This window comes from Pinus tabuliformis, chromosome Q, assembly GCF_031772625.1.
Source record: "Pinus tabuliformis cultivar Carrire ecotype Pingquan chromosome Q, CPIR1, whole genome shotgun sequence".
Classification (NCBI taxonomy): Eukaryota; Viridiplantae; Streptophyta; class Pinopsida; order Pinales; family Pinaceae; genus Pinus; species Pinus tabuliformis.
This window is the reverse complement of record NC_142296.1, coordinates 955,540,832-955,562,821: the sequence shown is the minus strand read 5'-3', so window position 1 is coordinate 955,562,821 and position 21,990 is coordinate 955,540,832.

Here is a 21,990-nt window from a genome sequence, read left to right as displayed (position 1 = left end):
AGGGATGAATGGAAGAATGACGAAGAAGTGTGGGCACTCATTCAAAAGTTGCAACAAGATCCTAGTACATCTGAGACATTCAGCTGGAATAATGATTCATTATGGTACAAAGATCGCTTGTACCTTTGTAAGAATTCCCAACTCAAACAAAAGATTCTTTGGGAATTGCACACCTCTCCCTTAGGAGGGCACTCAGGATTTTTAAAAACTTACCACAGGGTTAAGAAGGATTTTTTTGGGATGGCCTTAAATCTGATATTCAAAAGTTTGTGGCAATATGTTTGGTTTGCCAACAAAATAAAGTTGAGATAATTAAGACCCTGAGTTTGTTACAACCTTTATCCATTCCAAGTCAACTTTGGGAGGAGGTTTCAATGGATTTTATCATAGGTTTACCCAAGTCTAAAGGAAAGAGTGTCATCATGGTGGTAGTTGATAGACTTACCAAGTATGCACACTTTTGTGCATTATCTCATCCATTTAAAGCTAGTATAGTTGCTACTACTTTTATGAAAACAATTCAAAAGCTACATGGAAACCCAAAGATTATTGTAAGCAACAAAGATCCCATTTTCATTGGAATTTTTTTGACAAAATTAGTTTTTTGTCTGGGTACCCAATTAGCTCATAGCTCATATTATCATCCTCAATCAGATGGGCAAACTGAGATAGTGAACAAATGTTTGGAATGATATCTTCGTTGCTTTGTATCTTATAAACAAACATAATGGGTCAAGTGGTTACCTCTGGCTTAATGGTGGTATAACACTTCCTTCCATACTGCAGCAAAAATGACCCCATTTATGGCACTTTATGGATATCATCCACCGTCCATCACATCATCTTTACAAGAAAATTCTAAGGTTGAGCAGTGGAATATCACATAGAGCATCAACAACAAGTTTTCCAACTCTTAAAGGATAACCTCACTTTGGTGCATAATATAATGAAACAACAGGCTAATCAACATCGTAGCGAAAGAAGTTTTGATGTAGGCAACTAGGTATTTTTACAACTGTAATCATACAAACAGATGTCCCTCAAGCAAGCTAAGAAGGATAATAAATTATCGCCAAAGAATTATGGTCCTTACAAGGCGTTGCAAAATATTGGTACTATGGCATACAAATTGGAGCTTCCTACATCTTCCCGAGTGTACCCAGTTTTCCATGTTTGATGCTTAAAGAAGGTTATAGGTGAAAATCTCCCATTTCAAACAATATTGCCAAAACTTGACGAGGAAGGAAAAATCAAATTGGAACTTGAAGTAGTCACGGAAACAAGAACTTGACAGCTACGAAATCAATCAATTTCAGAGTATCTGATCAAGTGGAAGAACTTCCCCGCAGAAGATTCCACATGGGAGGATGAGAAATTTATATAGAAGCATCCATAACTACTCAAGGGTTGAGGACAACACTTTTTTGAAGGAGAGGGGCATGTTAGGTCCCTATAATACTAGTGTATTCCCTCATTGTTAATAGTGTAAGGCCATTATTGTTATTGTTGTGCCACATAGAAGGCCATTATTGTTATTGTTGTGCCCTTACATTATTATTGTTATGTCGGCCTGATTATATAGTGACCTCTTAGAGTCCTATATATAGAAATGAGGTTTTATCATTTGAATCATCCAAGAATTGTTCATTTATGTAATGTAAAGGAGGTTCCCCCTTGAAGAGGCTGATTTTGAAGTCGTTGATCTATCTTTTCTTCTATTTTTATGACCTAGTTGTGTACAAGCTGCCTTGTGCTTCCTTTGGTGGTTCCTCTTTGACATGCACTTCTTCCTGATTTTATTTTGTTCCTCCTTGCCCTGGGTCTCTTTTTCCTTGTATACAATATAGTGCTTTATCTGAGCACCTTACCACCATTTGGGCCTTCAACTATTTTTTCAGACTATTATTATTCTGCAATTGCTTGGCGCAATTCATGATTACATGCCTTGTTTCATAACATGCTCGACATCAAAATGAAACATTTTCATGTCAAGCTTTTGAACCCATACATAGTCTAGAATCGTCAGGTTTATCTCGGTAGAAGAACCTTTATTCAAAATCCATCTCCATGCGTATTTCAACATAGGTCTTGAGGAAATGCTCAGTTTATGAACTGATCAATAAAATTTCCCTATTACATTTCCAATATAAGTTAATGAAGGGAGATTCCAAAGATGCAGGGGAAGGTCCAAGACCCTTTCCAAAATTAGAGTCGAGGAGATTGTCGTCATAACTAGATCAAAAGAAGGAGATCGAGGCTGCATGGAGAGACCAACAACACCCCAAAACCAAGGCCCGAAATCCCAAATAATATTCTTATCCTCAACAGTATCAAAGAGAACAACAAAAAACCTTGAGTTAGAGGGTAATATTCAAATCTTCAAACAATAGAGGTTTACAAGAATTATAAATCCACTTATGGAGATCATCCAACCACGACCAAAACATATTAAGCCTACAGATCAAACCTCGTTCTAAAAATTATTTTTCACAACTAAAGGCTTCATCCCCCAAGGGAACATCAACGGTAGAAGCTTCTTGAACTGTCAAGAGAATATATGCAGCTTTCAACATGGAATTATAAGAAACCTTGGCTTAAGTAGCCTTAGAAGAAGAACTATTAGAGCAAGTTGTCATTCCTTCAGGAGTAACTGACTTCTCCTTGGCTTGAGTTTCCTGAGTGAAATAAATTACAAATCCAGCCACCATTTCATCAAGAGAGATTGATTTCATTGTGAGTTCATAAGAATTCATCATTCAATGTAGGTCTTTGGGAAGATCTGCACAATAGAGGGCCAGACAGGCCAAAACCCTAACCAATGTGGAAAAATATAAAGCTCGAGCTATCACTATATAAAATGTAATTTATTTAAATTTTTTATTATTACTATTATTAATGTTAAAAATAATTAATGATTAGGAGGTATCATGTCATTTAGATAATATGCTTCTATATTTGAGTCATATTCCATGATATGATAAGAGAAACATCTTTCAAGATCAGATGGCGAGGGTTTCTGAAGATGTTTTCTGTGTTAGCGCTGCTCCCCAACCCAAAAATCTGGGCAAATGGAGAACACATGACGGGAATACGATGCCTCCACAGAAGATCTGAAGGTGCCTTTTTGGACTATGCCAAACAATCTCTCGTTCGATTTCACCGTGAATCAGAGTATGATCTCCCAGATGTTGAATGGCTCCTCCAATGGCTAGGGATGATCACTCCCTTTCTAGATTGAAGACTCTTCCATAGATTTGGCCATGACATATCAGATCTAGCCACCCAGAAGGTAGATCAGCCCCTACACTAGCCAGATCTGGAAGCCTATTCACGATTTGGATCTTCCCTTTACCGATACATTGTCTCTAAGGTAAATCGAAAAGGAGGGTCCTCTAAGAAGCTTGGTATATTTCTACAAAGTCACATGCAAATATTTTCAAGGAACTTTGATCCAAATCTACCTCACCCTATCAAATATCTCAACTCCATAGTGGTAGATCGACACTCGCTTTAGACGATTCTGGATTTTTTCTCGGGGATAAGTGACCACTTCCTAGTTTTGGTGCTCCAAGTAATAGATCGGTATCGGTCTCCATTTCGGCCATACCTCTTAGAACTATAGCTCTACGTAGCAGATCAAACCCCATTATGGACAGATCTGTATTGCTCTTTCTGGTTTCGAGTGTTTCCACAATGTGCTGTCTCGGAGGAAATGGTGGAGGACTGCGACAAAGGGGGGTCATAGGATCTTATGACCTATGGAAATGGAAAAGTGAAGGCAAAGAAGATGGTTTGCACTTCTTTTATGCAGATTGACACAAAACAAAACACTACCTGGTTACAAGGGTTGGAGATCGCTCCAATCTCGCATATCCCTGCATATAAGGGGATTGAATTCCTAGAACATGAAGAACATAATTTTTTCCTATATTTCTTAAAAACCCTGGCAGGTAAGTCTACAACAATTTGGATACAGGCTTCTAACAAGGTATTACAACTGAAGCAGAATATTATGAATAAGTTGGGATATCAATACCAACTACAAAACTTGATCTATAGTGGTATATCTTTACAGGATGAATGAAGTATACATGAATACAATATACTCCCTTCTACCACCATCATCCTCGATCTAAGACTAAGAGGAGGAGCAACGAGATCAAGTAAATCCAAAGGAACAGGAGGTGTTGTTGGATCTAAATTACCCAAAGGAACTGAACCGAATCAGGAACATAATAAGGTTGGTCTCTCCTACAAAAAAATCCTCCAAGGGAAATCAACAGCTACAACAAGCTCAAATCAGATACAAAATAATCCCAATCGATACATTGTGGAGCAGGAAAATTATGTCCCAGAACTGAACATAGACCTTCTAGAAACAAAAAAATTGTTGCACAACCTATGAGGCACAAGCCCTCATTTGTATATTTAACAATTTTTGGCCAAAACTAGTGGATCTTTTTCATTGGATCTTCACAAATTGGACAATAAATTGTGAGATACACCTCTACTCAAGAAGCTTCTTCATTGTAAATTTGCATCATCAGAACAACGAGAAATTATCCTACAAGAAGGCCCATGGTTCTGGGGATCGACGAGGCTCTTCATCACTCCATGGTTTCCAGATTTTGATGCTAACACTATGATTGTATCAAGGATGCCAATTTGGGTGAGGCTACATAGCCTCCCCCTACACTTTTGCCATAATCAAGTGCTAGAAGTCATTAAGAATATCATAGGACGATACATAAATATCGGCGAAGAAAGGATGGAAGAACAAATATATACTTTCGCACGTATATGTGTGGAGGTGGAGCTCAGTAAAGGCCCACCAGATCACATTCAACAAATACACAACAAGCAGATTTGAATTGAAATTCTTGATCTCAAGAACACAACCTTCAAATGCCAAATATGTCGTGAAACAAGACACTTACAAAATATGTGCCCTATTGTCAAGAAAGAGCAGTGAAGGAAGAAGAAACCAGGGAAGCAACCAAAAGGATGGAAATTTCCGCCAAATGAATCAGACGAGGGAGAGGAAGAAGCAGAAAAGGAACCCATCCCAAATAAGGAAGAATAACATATACAAGAAAAAGAAGAAAAAGCCGAAAAACCACACATATCAACAGAATTACAGGGTCCCACAAATAAACTAATAAGGATAACTGAAGAAAAGGACAATGGAGGAATAAAACGTAAGCATGCTCCTGATAATTTAGATTTAGACAAGGAAATCACAAGAATAGAAGAAAATCAGCTAGCTATCATCTCATCCACAGCATCTCAAGGAGAATAGTGTAAAGTTGAAAAGAAGAAATGGAGAAAAGTATAACTTTTCTCCTCATATTTTAGTTGATTGTTTATGTATTGAACTTATGATCATTAGTCTTTGACTAGATGATGGATTTCTTGTAAGAAACGACAACATGTAATTTTGTTTTCATTAATAAAATTACAACTTTTTCCTTGGAAAAAGTGATAAAAATAATTAATATATAAGTTAGGCATATATACTTGATGACCTACTAGGTCTATACTTCACAATCAGTAGACTTAAAACACTAAGACTACACTACAAGTCTTAACAAAGAGACTTCAACCCTTCATATCCCTCACTCTCTGATTAAACTATGCTCATATCAATTATACATAAACAAGGAAGGATTGCTTTTCAGAGTTTACCAAGCGCGATGCTTCTACAGGATGATGCGACTCTTCTGTCACATGGCGCGACCCTTCTATCTCAGCACAACCCTTCTATCTCAAGCGCAACCCATCTATTTTCCGATGCAACTCTTGTTGAAAATAGCAACAAGAAATGCTAAAAATAGAAGTGTTAAAAATAACACTGCTATAAATAGCATTTCGGGATACATTCCAATTTTAGTTAGTCCCTAAAATAAAATTGAGAATTAAAATTCGAATTTGATCTTAGCGGTTGTTTGTAAAATAATTAATTAATTCATCTTGAGTTAATTAGTTGTAGAAAATCAAACATGAAGTCTATGTGAAGACATGCAATAGTTTCCCCTTTGATTGAGGAAGTTATCCCTTGATTAAAGGAGATCAGGATGAGTTGTACTTTGAGTTGTAATTAGTTAGCTCAGTTAACTGAGTTAAGTCCAGTTAGATTAGTTCCAACAATTTGTGGAATTGATTGTGAGTTCAGTTAGTTAATTCATGCATGCATGTAACTGTTGCACTTTAGATAATTGAATATTCTCTCATAAATAACTCATGCATGTCAGTTCAATCGAAGACCCAGTTGAGATCAGATGATGGGACAATGTACTATCAGTTGCAAGAATATTCCATTGAGGATATCTCTTGCATGCAGAAAGAATTCATTCCTTGGATATTGCGTGTTACTTCTGAATTTGATGAGGCCAATTCACACAGGTGGCAACATTGGACCCACAGAGAAACTGCGCAAGGAAATAGGAGGCTTGGAGGCTGAGGGAAGGCATATGTTGTGTCTATTCAGTCTGTGAGTTGTATTGTAGGACTGTAGTGAGAGCTGGATAGCTTGTGAACTAAAGCTTTGTGTAATCCGGACATATTTCCACTTGTATGATATTACAGAGATTGAGGTTTTTAGCTGCGGTTTTCCCCAGATTATTCTTCTGTGTTCATGTGTGATTGATTTCTCATTCTCTGTTATATGTATTCTATTTGATCTTTCTCATAATCAATTAAGCTTCCATAATTTTGTTTGTAGAAGTAGATCAAGTATTTTGCTTTAGTATATTGCATTATCAGGTGATCTACAGTGGGAATTTCTACATGGTATCCAAGCAAAGGTGATCAAAGCGAAGAACAATATACAAAGAAGGGAGAAGTTCGAAGTTTCAAGTTCCTGATTATAGAATTCGAATTCTTATCACATCTCAAATTTCACCAATGGCGTTCAACAGTTTAAGACTCAAGTATGCCCTTAATGGTAGCTTGAATTATATAGCTTGGAAGGATCGCATGGAAGCAGTATTAGAGGACAACGGTTTGAAGGACTTCATTGATCAAGAAGTCCCCAAGCCAGCAGTAGCTAATGCTACAGAATTGGCGGAATGGAAGAAATGTGTGGCTAGAACGAGGAGAATCCTCCTGGAGGGAGTTTGAGACGACATTGTCTCGAGCCTCCATGGGAAGGAGACGCTATTTTCAATGTGGAAAACATTGAAAGATCTATATGAGAACAACAACGATGAGAGGAAGTTGGCGCTGAAAGACAAGCTTCGGAAAATCAAGTGTGAAAAGGGCGACGCAATATCTACATATCTAAACAAGCTCACCACCTGCAGGGATGAGCTTAGAAACGTAAGGATCATGATAGTCGATGATGACATGGTGAGTCTTGCTCTCCTCGGTCTTCCTAAGAGTTGGCATAGCTACCAAGACTCGGTAAATGGAAGAGAGAAATTGCTAGATTAGGAACGACTTTGGTCAGATCTGATGCATGAAGAGATAAGAAGAAGCACCAGAGATGGTCCTTCATCAAAGCAAGATGATGAAGAAAATCTAGCCTTAGCATGCAAGGCGAGGAAAGGGAAAGGGAAGGCATCCCATTCCAAATCTAGTTCTTCCCATGGTGGGAAGAAGTTTGACAAATTGAAAGTGCGATGCTTTCATTGTCATGAGGTGAGCCATTATGATACGAATTATCCACAGAAGAAATCCAAGAAGGGATCCTCGAAGGGATCAGATGGTGAGGCACTGGCCTCACAATTCGAATTGGATTTCTCTCTCATCGCATGCATGGTTGCATCCATGGTGGGATGTGTTTGGTACCTGGACAGTGGAACCTCTTTCCACATGTCCGGCGACAATAATCTTTTCAGTACCTTGGAGGAGAAGGATCTCCAGATGCAGATTGAGATGGGCGATGATGGAAAGTGCCGTGTCTCAAGTGAAGGTATGGTTGTGTTTCAGAGGGAGCATAAAGCTCCTCTCACCTTGACTAATGCAAAGTAGAAGACAAAGGTTATGATGTAGTCTTTAGTAAAGGAAAGGTATTCCTGAGGCATATCGGCACTGGACAGACCAAGAGGATTGGGATTTGAGCTAAGAATCTCTACAAGCTAGAGGTAGACGACTGTGCTACATTGAGTTCTAAAGCAGAGATGGTGCAGAGCGAAGATGTTGGCAAGCTATGACATAGAAGATTGGGCCACTTGCACCATGGGGCCTTGAAGATCATGCAGCAGATTTCTACCGAACTTGCCAAGGGAAAACTGGAGCAGACAGATACATGCAAAGGTTGTATCTTGGATAAGTATGCGAAATCTTCCTTTCAGAATCGAGACAGTAGAGCTAGATCAATCCTGGAGTGAGTTCACATAGATGTGTGTGGACCATTCTCTACAACCTCCACCCCTAAACAAAGGTACTATGTTATTTTTATTGATGATTTTTCTCGTAGATGTTGGATCTACTTTATGCAAAATAAGGATCAGACCTTCTTGAGGTTTTGTGAGTTTAAAGCCTTGGCAAAGAAAGAATGTGGAAAGAAAATAAAGGCCTTGCGTAGCAACAGTGGTGGAGAGTATGGCTCCCAATAATTTAAGGACTTTTGTGCTATAGAAGGAATTAAATGGGAGTTGACGACACCCCATAACCCACAACAGAATGGGGTGGCCGAAAGGAAGAACAGACCGATTGTGGGAGCAGCTCAAGCAATGTTGCATGACCAAAGCCTACCACTTCATTTGTGGGCTAAGGCATGCAATACAACGGTATACTTGCAGAATAGAAGCCCGCACTATATACTAGGGATGAAGACACCTATGGAGGCCTTTTCCAGGAAGCGACCAGATGCGAGTCACTTCAGGATCTTTGGATCATCGGTTTATTGCCATGTGACCAAAGATGCCCGAAAGAAGCTAGATCAAAAAACTGAGTTAGGGATACTTGTGGGGTGTTAGTTCCAGTCTTCGTAGCCTGTCACCAGGGATCAACATGAGCTCTTACTATGTCTAGTTTTGTTAGATGTTTTGCACATGATGTTTAGCACAGAACATGTCACAAGTGTGTCCATCAGAAGAAGCTCGGAAAAATATTTCCAACGGTATAACACACTCCCGTAACCGATTCCTGGATTAGAAGAAATGAATGAGTGATTCTTGGTTATGCATGTTTTGAGGTCAGTTGCTGCACACAATGACAAGTTTAGTACAAAATCAGTTTCTGAAATAATGGTAAGGAATTTTTCAAAAGTGAAAGAGGCTTTTGTTCATCACATACCAAATAACAAAAAACTCCTTCAATTTATGCACAGGTGCTACTATGTGGGAGATATACAATGATATTTGGAGCCTACATTAAAACAAAGCAAAATTTTCATATTTTTTACTATTTTAGTCATTTTAGTGCGGGGCCATTTTACAACAGATGGAAAGTAATTTTGCAAAACCCAAAGAGGTTTTTGTTAAAAACGAGCCATATAACAAAAACCTCTTTCAGTTTATTCACAGGTGTCATGGATTGGGATATGTGACTAGATCTTTACAGCTCATTTTCACAGATTTAAATTTTTAATGATTTTCTGTTTTAAAGATAATTTTGTGGAACAAATTTCGAGCTACTGAAAACGAATTTCCAAAATTTGAGAGAGGTTTTTCTCCAAAATGACCTTATCTACAAAAACCTCTTTCAGTTTTGTAACAGGTGCTATGGTTTAGGAGATACGAGTTCATATTCAACACCTATTTTCATAAATTCGCCCCAAGTTTAATGTAGCTAATTCTATTTTGAAGAAAATAGTTGAGCTCAATCCCTTAGTACAAGGATGAGAAAATGTATATATTTTATGAATTTCATAGTGTATGGTTTTGGTAGAAGGTTGGAATTTTGAGAAAGCCTTGAGCTCCATTGTACATTCATATTAGCATTTTGGCTAAGGAATTGAGACCAGGGTTTGCAGCACTCTTTGGGATCCATGTGGCAATTTGTCTTGGTACAATGCTTTCTTTTGTAATTGTGAATTTGCTTATGTATGCCATTCTCTATCTTGTTTCTTCCTAACTAAACAAACAAGAGTGTAAGTAGAATCCATTGAAATTGCAGTGCTCTACTTGAGGTTTGCTTTAGTTTCTTGATGTTTTCAGTTGTTTGGAGAGGATCCATGACTTTCCTTGCCCTCTTCAGCTCCTCACCTATCTAATCCTTCCATCTCACTCAAATTGAAGTGCCAAAAACAATTGCCTACCTAGCCCCATTTAGATCTCTGCAAGACTAAGCCTCGATCCCCATACCCAAAATCTACCTTTCCATCTGAGCCAACAAAAACATCATTTTATTCAATCAAACTCTCTTGCACATATACCTAGCCTAAGATCAGTATTTCTATCTGTCATCTCAAGCCCTCATCGATCATAATTTGCTGAGATTGACCCGGAGAGAACCCTCTCTTGACCTGGTAGGGCTAGCTACCAGGTTAAGCGTGGTTTGATGTTGGCCCTGGATCCTACCTTCCTCAGCCTAAGGTAAATCTAGGCACTAACATGGGGTACACTGATACACCCCACAACTATTGGGTGTTCCTACCTACCAGTCAAAGGACAGTGGTACGCAGAGATCTAAAGTTCGACGAGTAGAAAGCCATGCGAGCATCACTTGAGAGGGAGCTCAAGTTGCATGTAGAGGAGGAACTTTTAGTTCCTAAGGAGAAGGAGCCTCAGACTGATGCAGAGCAATCGCATGCAGAGGATCCGGGAGTGGATACATCCACTCATGCTGAGTCTTCTAGAGATGGGCAGAAACGCTCAAGGGAAGCTAACAGGTTGATGCTGGATGCATGAGAGAATGTGGGACAACCATCTTCTCAGCGCAGACAGAGGAGGTCACCCAAGTGATACACTGATTACATGGCCTTGGTTGGGGAGTGTGTACAGTCAGAACCTTCTTCATTCAAGGAAGCAGCGCAGAAACCAGTTTGGGTTGATGCTATATTAGAGGAGTACGACTCTATCATTCAGAACAGTATGTGGGATGTTGTCCCAAGACCTTAGGACAAGTCAATGGTGCGTTCTGATGGCTTTACAAGGTAAAGCAGGCAACTGATGGCAGTGTTGAGAAACATAAGGCAAGGTTTGTTTCCTGTGGTTTCTCATAGGTTGAGGGGATCGACTACGATGAGACTTTTACTCCTGTAGCAAGGTACTCATCTATCAGATCGATTTTGGCACTATCAACTCAAATGGATTGGAAGATCCATTAGATGGATGTGAAGACTGTTTTCTTCAATGGGAAGATTGAGGAAGAGGTGTACATTGAGTAGTCATAAGCTTTTGAGACCTTCAATCATGAGTCACATGTGTGACGACTCAAGAGAGCTTTGTACGGGCTGAAGCAAGCACCTCGTGTTTGGTACGCCAGGATCGACAGCTATTTCACCGGGTTGGGCTTCACCAAGAGTGAAGCAAATGTGAACCTTTACCACATCATGGTAGAAGGCAAGTCATTGATCATTGTTATTTATGTGGATGTTCTGATTTTGAAAGGGGATGATCAATTGATCAAGTCTTGCAAGGAGGACCTTGCAAGAGAGTTTGAGATGAAAGACATGGGTCTTATGCACTACTTTCTAGGCATGGAAGTGTGGCAAAAGGATGGGGAAGTATTTGTCTCTCAAGGCAAGTATGCCAATGAGATACTCAAGCGGTTTCACATGGAGAAGTGCAAGCCCATGTAGACTCCTCTAGCAGGTAACTGGAGGAAGGAGGATGCTACTTCAGGTGAGGTAGTAGATGCTACTGTTTATCGGCAGCTTTTGGGTTCACTAATGTATCTAGTGAACACACGACCAGACTTATGCTTTGCGGTGAACCAACTGAGTCAAGCTATGATTCAGCCTACAAGTTGTTTTGGAAGGCAGCGAAGCATGTGCTGAGATACCTCAGAGGCACATCTCAGTATGGATTGTGGTATAGATGGACAAAGGGAGTGAAGCTTCAGGGCTTCACAGATGCAGATTGGGCAAGGAGTCCATCAGGCCAGAAGAGCACTTCTAGAGGAATCTTCAACCTTGGTTCAATTGTAGTTTCCTGGTATAGTAGGAAACAGAGGTGAGTTGCACTTAGCTCAACAGAGGCTGAATACATGGCTGCCAGTCAGGTAGCATGTGAGGCTGTTTGGATGCGGAAGATTCTAGTGGGATTGTTTGGTCAGAGGATGGATCCAACTGTGATCTACTGCGATAATCAGAGTTGTATCAAACTCTCTGAGAATCCAATATTTCATGACAGGTCCAAGCACATCGATATCTGGTACCATCATCTTCAAGACTGTGTGGTGAAGAGGATCATGTTGTTGCTATATGTTTCGACTGATGAACATGATGCAGATATTTTGACTAAGGCATTGTCAAAATGCAAGTTCAAGTTCCACAGAGACAGGATTGGGGTGACTGAGAATCCCTTTCTTGTTGAGATGGAGTGTTGAAAATAGCAACAAGAAATGCTAAAAATAGAAGTGCTAAAAACAACATTGCTATAAATAGCATTTCAGGATACATTCCAATTTTAGTTAGTCCCTAAACTAAAATTGAGAATTAAAATTCGAATTTGATCTTAGCAGCTATTTGTAAAATAATTAATTAATTCATCTTGAGTTAATTAGTTGTAGAAAATCAAACATGAAGTCTATGTGAAGACATGCAACAATTTTCCCTTTGATTGAGGAAGTTATCCCTTGATTAAAGGAGATCAGGATGAGTTGTACTTTGAGTTGTAATTAATTAGCTTAGTTAACTAAGTTAAGTCCAGTTAGATTAGTTCCAACAGTTTGTGGAACTGATTGTGAGTTCAATTAGTTAATGCATGCATGCATGTAACTGTTGCACTTCAAGTAACTGAATATTCTCTCATAAATAACTCATTCATGTCAGTTCAGTCAGAGACCCAGTTGAAATCAGATGATGGGACAATGTACTATCAGTTGCAGGAATATTCCATTGAGGATATCTCTTGCATGCAGAAGGAATTCATTCCTTGGAGATTGCATAGTTACTTCTGAGTTTGATGAGTGTGTGATGAGGCCAATTCACACAGGTGGCAACATTGGACCCCAAGAGAAACTGCGCAAGGAAATAGGAGGCTTTAATGGCTGAGGGAAGGCATATGTTGTGTCTATTCAGTCTGTGAGTTGTATTGTAGGATTGTACTGAGAGCTGGATAGATTTTGAGCTAAAGCTTTGTGTAATCCGGACATATTTCCACTTGTATGATATTACATAGATTAGGGTTTTTAGCTGCAGCTTTCCCCATAGTATTCTTCTATGTTCATGTGGAATTAATTTCTCATTCTCTGTTATATGTGTTCTATTTGATCTTGCTCATAATTGATTAAGCTTCTGCAAGTTTGTTTGTAGAAGTAGATCAAGTATTTTGCTTTAGTATATTGCATTATCAGGTGATCTACAGTGGGAATTTCTACAAACCTTTCTCAACGCATTCACAATTCTCTGTCATTCATCCTTTGCTCTTCTAAATCACGATCCAAACTGTCCCAATATGTGTGATTCCCTTGATTGCTCCGCTTTGGAATCCTTTTCGCTTTGATGGTGATTCAATTGTCAATTCTCTTAATCACAATCTCCCTCAACTAGATAGCGACGTGATTCAACACTGTCAGAATCCACAGTAATTCCTTGTGGATAATTCTGACGAAATTGTAATCTCAGTTGCAAATTCTTCACAGAGCACTATGATAATCATCTATCTCATCTCATCGCTACCTCCTACTCCTCCTTCACGATGATTTTCGTGTTGAATGTTGTGAAGGCCATTACAAGGTCGATCATTGTATCTTGAATTTAAGATGAAGCCTGCAACACATAATACTCAATACATATAAAATTAAGATTTGAACAATGTGATGAAAGGAATTCCATCCCACAAGTTCTACATTAATTCCACATACACTGCCCCTGTAACCTATAATCCCTAAAATGCATAATATTTAACACATATGAAATTAAGATTTAAATCATGCGATAACAGGGATAGTTTCTTCAAAGCACACACTCTGCTCTACTACACGTAGATTCCTTCAATCTACACTTTAAATTACAAACTGTGTCTTCACCACATGCACATAAAAATGTATTTCATTAACCAGTTTCAAATATATACAATACTTGGCCTGATTTCCAACATGGGCACGCAACCCTAGCCTTTCTCTCCACATTCCATACTCACCTCTTCTCTACATGCCCCCTTTTTTACAATTATAGGAATAATTACATAGTTATGGATCATTCTGGTTCCTAGTTCTTCTCCATAGATCTCTCAACTTAAATCTCTCAATTAGTTCCTAAAATCTCTTAATGATCCCTTGAGGATCTCAACAACAGTTCTATATCTAAATTATGCCTTTATGAGCAGATTATACCAAATCTCTCAATCCACTTTTAACTCAACTAATTTCCTATTCTAGGATATCCTAATCTCCAATATTTTTATGAGATCTTCACAAGTCTACATCTCTCATATTCTCACATAATTGAGAATATCCACATTTAAAACCTCACACACATATTTCTCACTCAAATTATTAAAAATATACAAAATTTCCTATTAAGAAATCAAATTCATTATCAAACATCAGATCCCCTAAGTCAACCAAATATACAATGATTTTCTTGAGCATGATGCTCCTGCATCAATACATAACAAAAAAAAATATGTAACACGATTCTTAACCATGGAGATTCACCCCCACTTTATCATGAAGATTCTTGATCTGTAAATAGGCTTTGTTACCATACCATGGCTTATCAATACCACATGCTCAAAAACCACAACTCGTTTCTTATGGCACTTGTTCATATGACATTTTCTTTTAATTAATAGGGGAAAAAAACATAACTACTTTGGAAATAAATCTCAACTTTTAATTTATGTATAATACTAAGAATATTATATGGAGGTTAAATCTCTACTATCCACCTAACAATTATTAGTAATTAAATAAAAATTTTGAAGCCCTATTCCAAAATAGACATGCCTATTGGTATAATTAATTATAATACTTTAAAATAAAACTAATATACCTATAAAGTGGGGGAAATAAAACGTTGAAGTGAATCACGATACATTATTTGAAAGTAAGAGAAATGTGTTGAATGGTTCATGGATAGGTAATAGAGGATCCATTAAATAGGGTCCATAATTAATGTATTAAAATGATCTTTCAATGGTTAAACATTGTCATAGTTGGTTTCCAAGAGAAAGATGTTCTCATTTCCAAGTAATATCAATTCAAGGGCATGCACAAATAATAATCATGTGTTAGTTGTTCTTACGAGAAATGCATATATGACCATAAAAGAGATAACACATGTTGATCATTTAAACAAAAACTTTCCAGGAGAAAAATGATGCCTTTATCGCCATTTGATTACTTGAAGTCGACAATATATAATCAATTAAAAAAAAATTGAGCAATCTTCCCCAAGTTTCCATTTAATTGTTCTAGATTCCAATAGTTTGAGGAGATGTAGCGATGGATTGTTAGATTACGAATAAAGAGGCAGTGGTGATGTTTTGGTAAGGACATCAATGAATACTAGTATTTACCAATGTGATGTGTATGTTGTTTTCATGTGGATCTAACATGTGAATTCCATGTTACTTCCTAGTCTACATTAAAGACAAGATAAACACACATGAAACATGTGCGAGCTATAATAAACTGGTGCACTTTAGTTTTCACTAAGTGGGGAAAATGAATTGTTTTGACTCGATGTACAAATGGTTTTGAAATCTAGAATGAAAACTCTTGATTGTCTCGCACATCAATATTTTTCCTAATAATATTACTACTCCAATAATCTTGCTTGTTGATGTGGACAATTATTATGTTGATTAATCTATAACCTATAAAAGAAAAAGTGGGCAAGGTCAAGTTTAAATAAGAGGGTAGGCAACTATACATCAAGAGGGGTTGAACCCTAAAACAACATGAAATATGCCATGAAAATGCATGAAATAACCAAAACCATAAGAAACAAGACAAATCTATGTAAAACGTGAAACACTGAGGGAGGCAATGATCACACAAAGCAAGGCTATGTTGAAAAATGCATGAAATTTACCAATTATAATGGACAACAAAGTACTTTTTTTGTGTGGAAACTGTTAAACAAAGGAACCCTACCAACACTCTAAAAAACACATAAACCTTGAACTATTTCTAACACCCTATCGCCACTTGTTAAACATTCACCGGCCTTCCCCTTGTATAAAATTTTTATTATTCCAAAGGAAGGGATGCTTATGGTAGATGTGGGATGTTTATGATGGATGTCCACTTGACCATCTCTATAATATTTATAAATATCCATTTACCATTTAAAAAAAATAACAATAAGAACTATATTTATAAATATCCATTTACCATTAAAAAAAAAGCAATAAGAACTATTGAATCTTGTTGCCTTTAAATAATATATCACGTGTTGTATTTTACATCTAGTGGTGCAAGTTTCTCTATTGAAAACTTATGCTATGTGGTCAACCAAATAGAAAATTTATGGTGGTTGTTTTGTGCATATTTTAATCAAGTCATGCGACACAATGCACTCTTATATTATTGTCCATTGTGATATTACTTTAAGAAAATAACACCAAAAGAATACTGCAATAATGGAGGGCTAGGCAAGCCTCATTTTCATGCTTACCCTTTCCATGTCAACAATGCTCATAGAGAATTAGTTAATTAAAAATAATGAGAAGAAAGAAATTTTCAAAGAGACATCATCTAAAAATAATACCGTGGATAGATATTTGAGTTAACATTAGCTAACGTGTACATGTTTGAATATGTTTTTTTTTTTTCTCAGTAAAATTAAAATATTTCTATTGAGTAAAATATAGTACAATCATGAGAGACAAGAAACCGGCAGACCGGAAATGATAAAACTATCAACCTCGGTCCCGGAGAAGGAGTGAACCAATCACGGAGCTACAACAAATAACTTGAGAGAAAAAACTGACTATTACCCCACAGGGGTAGTAACCTCAACATGGTATTTTTTCCCTTTCTTTTTATTTACTTTTATCCAGCCATCCTGGGGAGTATGAGCTAAAACAACTTGAAGACTGGAATTCTCCATCAGGGGGATCTCCTTATCTGATTCAGAAGAGGAGGTCTCATGGACACATTTCTGGGAGATTGTTGTGACAATGTTGTGCGTAGGAGTATCTGTGGACGGATCCATCGTCTGAGGCGCCTGGTCCGGATCTGAATCGATCTCCTCATCTTCCGAGCTTGAGGAATCCGAGCTCACTGCTGGCGGCGGAGAACAAGGGGTCCAACGCTTGGGTTTGGACTTTGCAAAGTTGCCCTTTTTCGATTTCACAGGCAGCGATGGGCAGGAATTCTGCAGGTGCCCTATTAGGTGACAGTGGCGGCAGCGGAAGGCAGTGTTTTCGTAATCCAGGTTCTGGGTCCAGACATAGTCATTGATCTTGAGATTGATTTGCTCCGGCAATCCCTTGCTTAGATCTAGTTCCACACATATTCTAGCATATGTGTAGAGACCTTGTTGTTCCCGCGTGTAATCTCCCATTAAAAAGCTGCCCAAGGTGTTGCCTATGCTCCTATAGACTGTTGTATGCCACAGGTGAACTGGAAAGTTTGGGAGTCTGATCCAAACAGGGGCTTTGGTAATGACTGCAAAAGCTGGGTCAAAATCTGAGAACCATGGAGTTATGAAGAGTCCTGTTGTACCCATGAACCAAGGACCTTCTTCTAAGGCCTTTTCATAATGCTTAAGACTATCGAACAGAACTATGAAATATCCTTTTGAGCAGAAGAAAACCTTGCAATGGTGAGTCCAGTTGTCATTGATCCAGTCATAAAGTTCCTTAGAGCGAGGCCAAAGCCCATTGAATATGCAAATGATGGCCCTTTCAGAAAATCTTTGAATGTCATCTGCAAGTTTAGGGTGGGAGATCTCAACAGAGGGGACCTCCTCTAACTTGTCAACCAGAAAAGGCTTAGGTTTGGGAGGTTCAGGGGAGATGGGTATCTCAGAGCGAACTGCAGCTTTGTAAGAGTAGGGAGGAGCAGAAGAAGATTGACCTGCAACGCCACCTCTCAAACGAAGGGAAAACACTAAAGAGCTATTGTTTTTTATGCTGTAAGAAGAGAGGGGAAGAGGATCATGGAGTTGTTTGCCTTGAAATATAAGTCTCTGTAGGGCAGATGGGATCCCGAATCGACGTTCCAGATTTACTTTGAGATTCTGCACCAGATCTGAAGGGTGTACCCATTGCAGAGTGGTCTTGCCTGAGATCTGTGTGATTTGAACCTGAAAGGGGGCAGAGAAATTTTCAGAAACTTTCTGAAGCAGCACAGGGCTAGAGGCTTTAGGGTCTCCTATCTCTTGACGCACTGGAGGCAGAGGGGGAGGAAAAGGCTTCTGCCGATGGTAGCTTTCGCTCCAGCCCAGATCCGCTACAAAGGAATTCTCTCGAGCCGGAGACTCTGACAGAGATCTCATTTTCAGGTTCGCACTATCAGGGGTTTCAGAATGTGAAATTTCTGAAACAGCTTTGGAAGTATCAGGCGTCGAACATGAAGGCTGAGTCAGAGGCAATGCCACCACAATCTCCAGATCCGAGAATATTGATGGCGAATCAGGCGTTCCATTCTCCAGATGGGCATTCTCATCCGATAGCTTCTTCGTGCTTTCTGCGGGAGAAGAAGGGCCCCTGTTCGTGAAGGGTTCGGTGCCATTACTGTGGGTTTTGTATCCGCCATTACTGAGCCTCTGCGAGCGATTTGGCAGCGATTTTCCGAAGAGCAGCTTGTGAGACTTGCTGCGGGTAACCCTGGGGAGTTTCTCCATGGGCGGGAGAAGGCGGCGAGCCAGAACTGCGAGAGATCCGCTAGGTTTTCCAAAGAAATTCAGAATAACAAAATGACATTCAGACATGTTTGAATATGTTAGTGATAGGCACTTTATACTATTGATTGTATAATAGAGGGAGGAGATAATGCACTATCAAAAAAAGCTTTATACTTTGCTAAGGAAACAACAACTGGTTTAAATATTTCGCATTTCTAAGAAGGCAAAATATAAATCTCACATGGAATAGGGAAAGTTAAATTGATTCCCAGATCCATGCAATTATAGGAAAGGTTATTTGTTGTTTTAGAGATACATACATGAATATAACTCTATTGCAGATTTTGCAATATTCTAAAAAATTGATATAAACATGAATGAAGTAAAACAAACAATTTTATTCATATTTATCAAATTTCTGAAATATTCCAAATTTTCAATGAATATAAAAATGACCAAAATACACAACTTAATCAAGCTCCAACTAGAGGGCATTATAACCAGAGGAGATTATGTTAACGTTGTACACAACTTAATCAAGCTACCAATTACAACTAGAGGAAATGTTGTTAACATTGTACTATGATTTGGAAGTATCAAAACAATGTGGAGATATTGAATCGTTAATGAAAACATAAATCAAGTAATTTTAGAATGAGCTTTTCAGGATTAAAACTCAAGCCACGACAAATATAATATTTGAATTATGTTGAAAATAGAGATGCAAAAGTGAAAGTAATTCTAAAGGAGCAAACCCCTTAGTTGTTGTCAATCAATAAATGAACAATTATCCCATGCTTTTGAGATTTTAAAATTGAAGTAGCAAGTGTAGAAATTTTGACTAATATAACACTTATTCATAGAGATTATCCTGATTATACACTATTTGCGGAATGCATGCATAATACATAACCTCCTCTATGTTGATCATCAATTTGCGGAATAAAAAACAATCACATGCGCACATTGAAACATCAATCACACATATCAACACAGTATGTAATGGGGAAAGCATACGGCTGAAAACCCCCAACTATTTGTATATTATAATGATAGAGAACATGTAACATTACATAGTACAATACTCCTCACAAGTACTCAGTACTATCTCCACCTGCTACACACAAACTAGCTCAGATATGAATCAAGTCACAGGTTCAAATCTCCTCTGCTGTTTGCCTGCCTCTACTATGCAATCCAATGTGAGAATAGGAATAATCCAAGCTCATTTTTCCTTGGCTTGTATTGCGCAATCCTCATTGGCAATCTCCATCAATCATTATGCAAATCTCATGCACAGCTATAGTCACAACTGATAGCAGTCTCACTCTTTCACCCACCTCTAACACTTGTCTCCACTGAACTGTCCATGCACTGAGTTAACTGATGTATTCTTTAGTTGGTTTATGAGTTAATAATTAGTGAATTAATTAATAATTAATTCACATCACTCATCACTAGTGTATTTGGCAGTTGGACTAAATACAACTAGTTCAACTAAGTCAAACTGAACACAACTCCATCAACTCCTCAATCAACTCCACGAAACTCAATCAGTTGAGTTCTAACTGAAGTCCATCATGCAATAGCTCAACTAACCCATAAGAAAAGTGTATTTCCTTCTGGCAGTTGCATGTGCCACATCCATAGCTCGAACTGAAGTGCTGCAAGAGGATAAGATAATGTTTATAGTCCAAATATTATTAAGAGCTAATAATATTCAACTGTTCTATTTTTAGACTGGCAGTCTAAAAATAGACTCCGCCCATATGTCTAAAAATAGAAGTCCATCTATTTTTACCAACATGACCAATCATCCACAAATAACATCCTGCAACTCATAGACCATGTTCCATATGTCTAAAAATAGACATAGTCTAAAAATAGACTTTGCGCCAAAAATAGCTTGCGGGCCCACTTAGTGAAGGCGACTTCTTTTCACTAAGCTCCATCATCTTGTTGCATTTTCAACAACAAGGACAAATAAATTAGATAATATGTTGTATATCATAATTAACGTAGTTTGTCTTGCATGGAGCAAAAGAATGTATCAAATGAATTATTAAGATCCTTGACTGTTTGAATGCATATTATTTGTTTCGTGTGAGATGGGGCTAAGCCATTTTGATTAAAAGTTATTCAAATCACTTCGAACTTTAGTAAGTAGAGAGTGGATTTGACTACAATTGGATAGATGTGGGAATAACTAAATTGAATTTTCCCATCAAAATAAAATTCCAATGAGGACTTCAAAAGTGGGCGTATATGTTGCTGCCATGGTTTTCAAAAATAACATGATTGATCAATCTTCCAATTTCATTACTGTAACACCCTTCTCCCACATTTACCCAAGCTAACCGGTCCACTGGGGTAAACATGTGACTAAGAATTACTATGATATGATTCAACTCCCCGAGTATAGTTAAGGAAGTGGAATCAACAAAACAAAACCAAGCTGACCTTCCTTAGGAGCTACAGGACCTTCAGGAACCAACCAACCCCTCTAGGTGTCCAACCCCTAAGCGAACTTGATGTTTGACTAAACTAGACCCCTAGTCACTCCCATGACAAGGCCTACATTTGACTGAAACCCTCCAATCACTCCCACAACAAGGCCTCCATGTGACTGTGGCCTTTTTCAGGCAGTTCTATTCCAGTGACCCCAGATTTTGAGCCACTTTTTCAGGACCAAGACTTAGGCCTCTACCCAGAACTTCATGAAACTTTCAGAAATGATGAATAACATGGTGACAAGGCCTCTAATGCAAAACTTGAATAAGGACCTAACTAGACAAGGCCTAGCCATGACATACATTTCGTCAAACACTTCATGAACATGTAATCTATAGGTCATAACAACAAAGATGAACATAAGGGTCTCATACTTATATGAGAATCATCAAGAAGGATTGTTGCCCTCTCATAACAACTGAATTATCATATATTAGGTCCTACATTCATTATTCAATTATTTACTAATCAAAACATGATGAGAGCCATGACTAAGATCTGTCATAATCCATGCTTATAACCGTCATATAACCAACACAATAACAATGATAGAACAACCATTAAAACCACATATTAACAAGTATATTTACACAGAAGACACGAGAGGAAAATACCTCTTATTAACA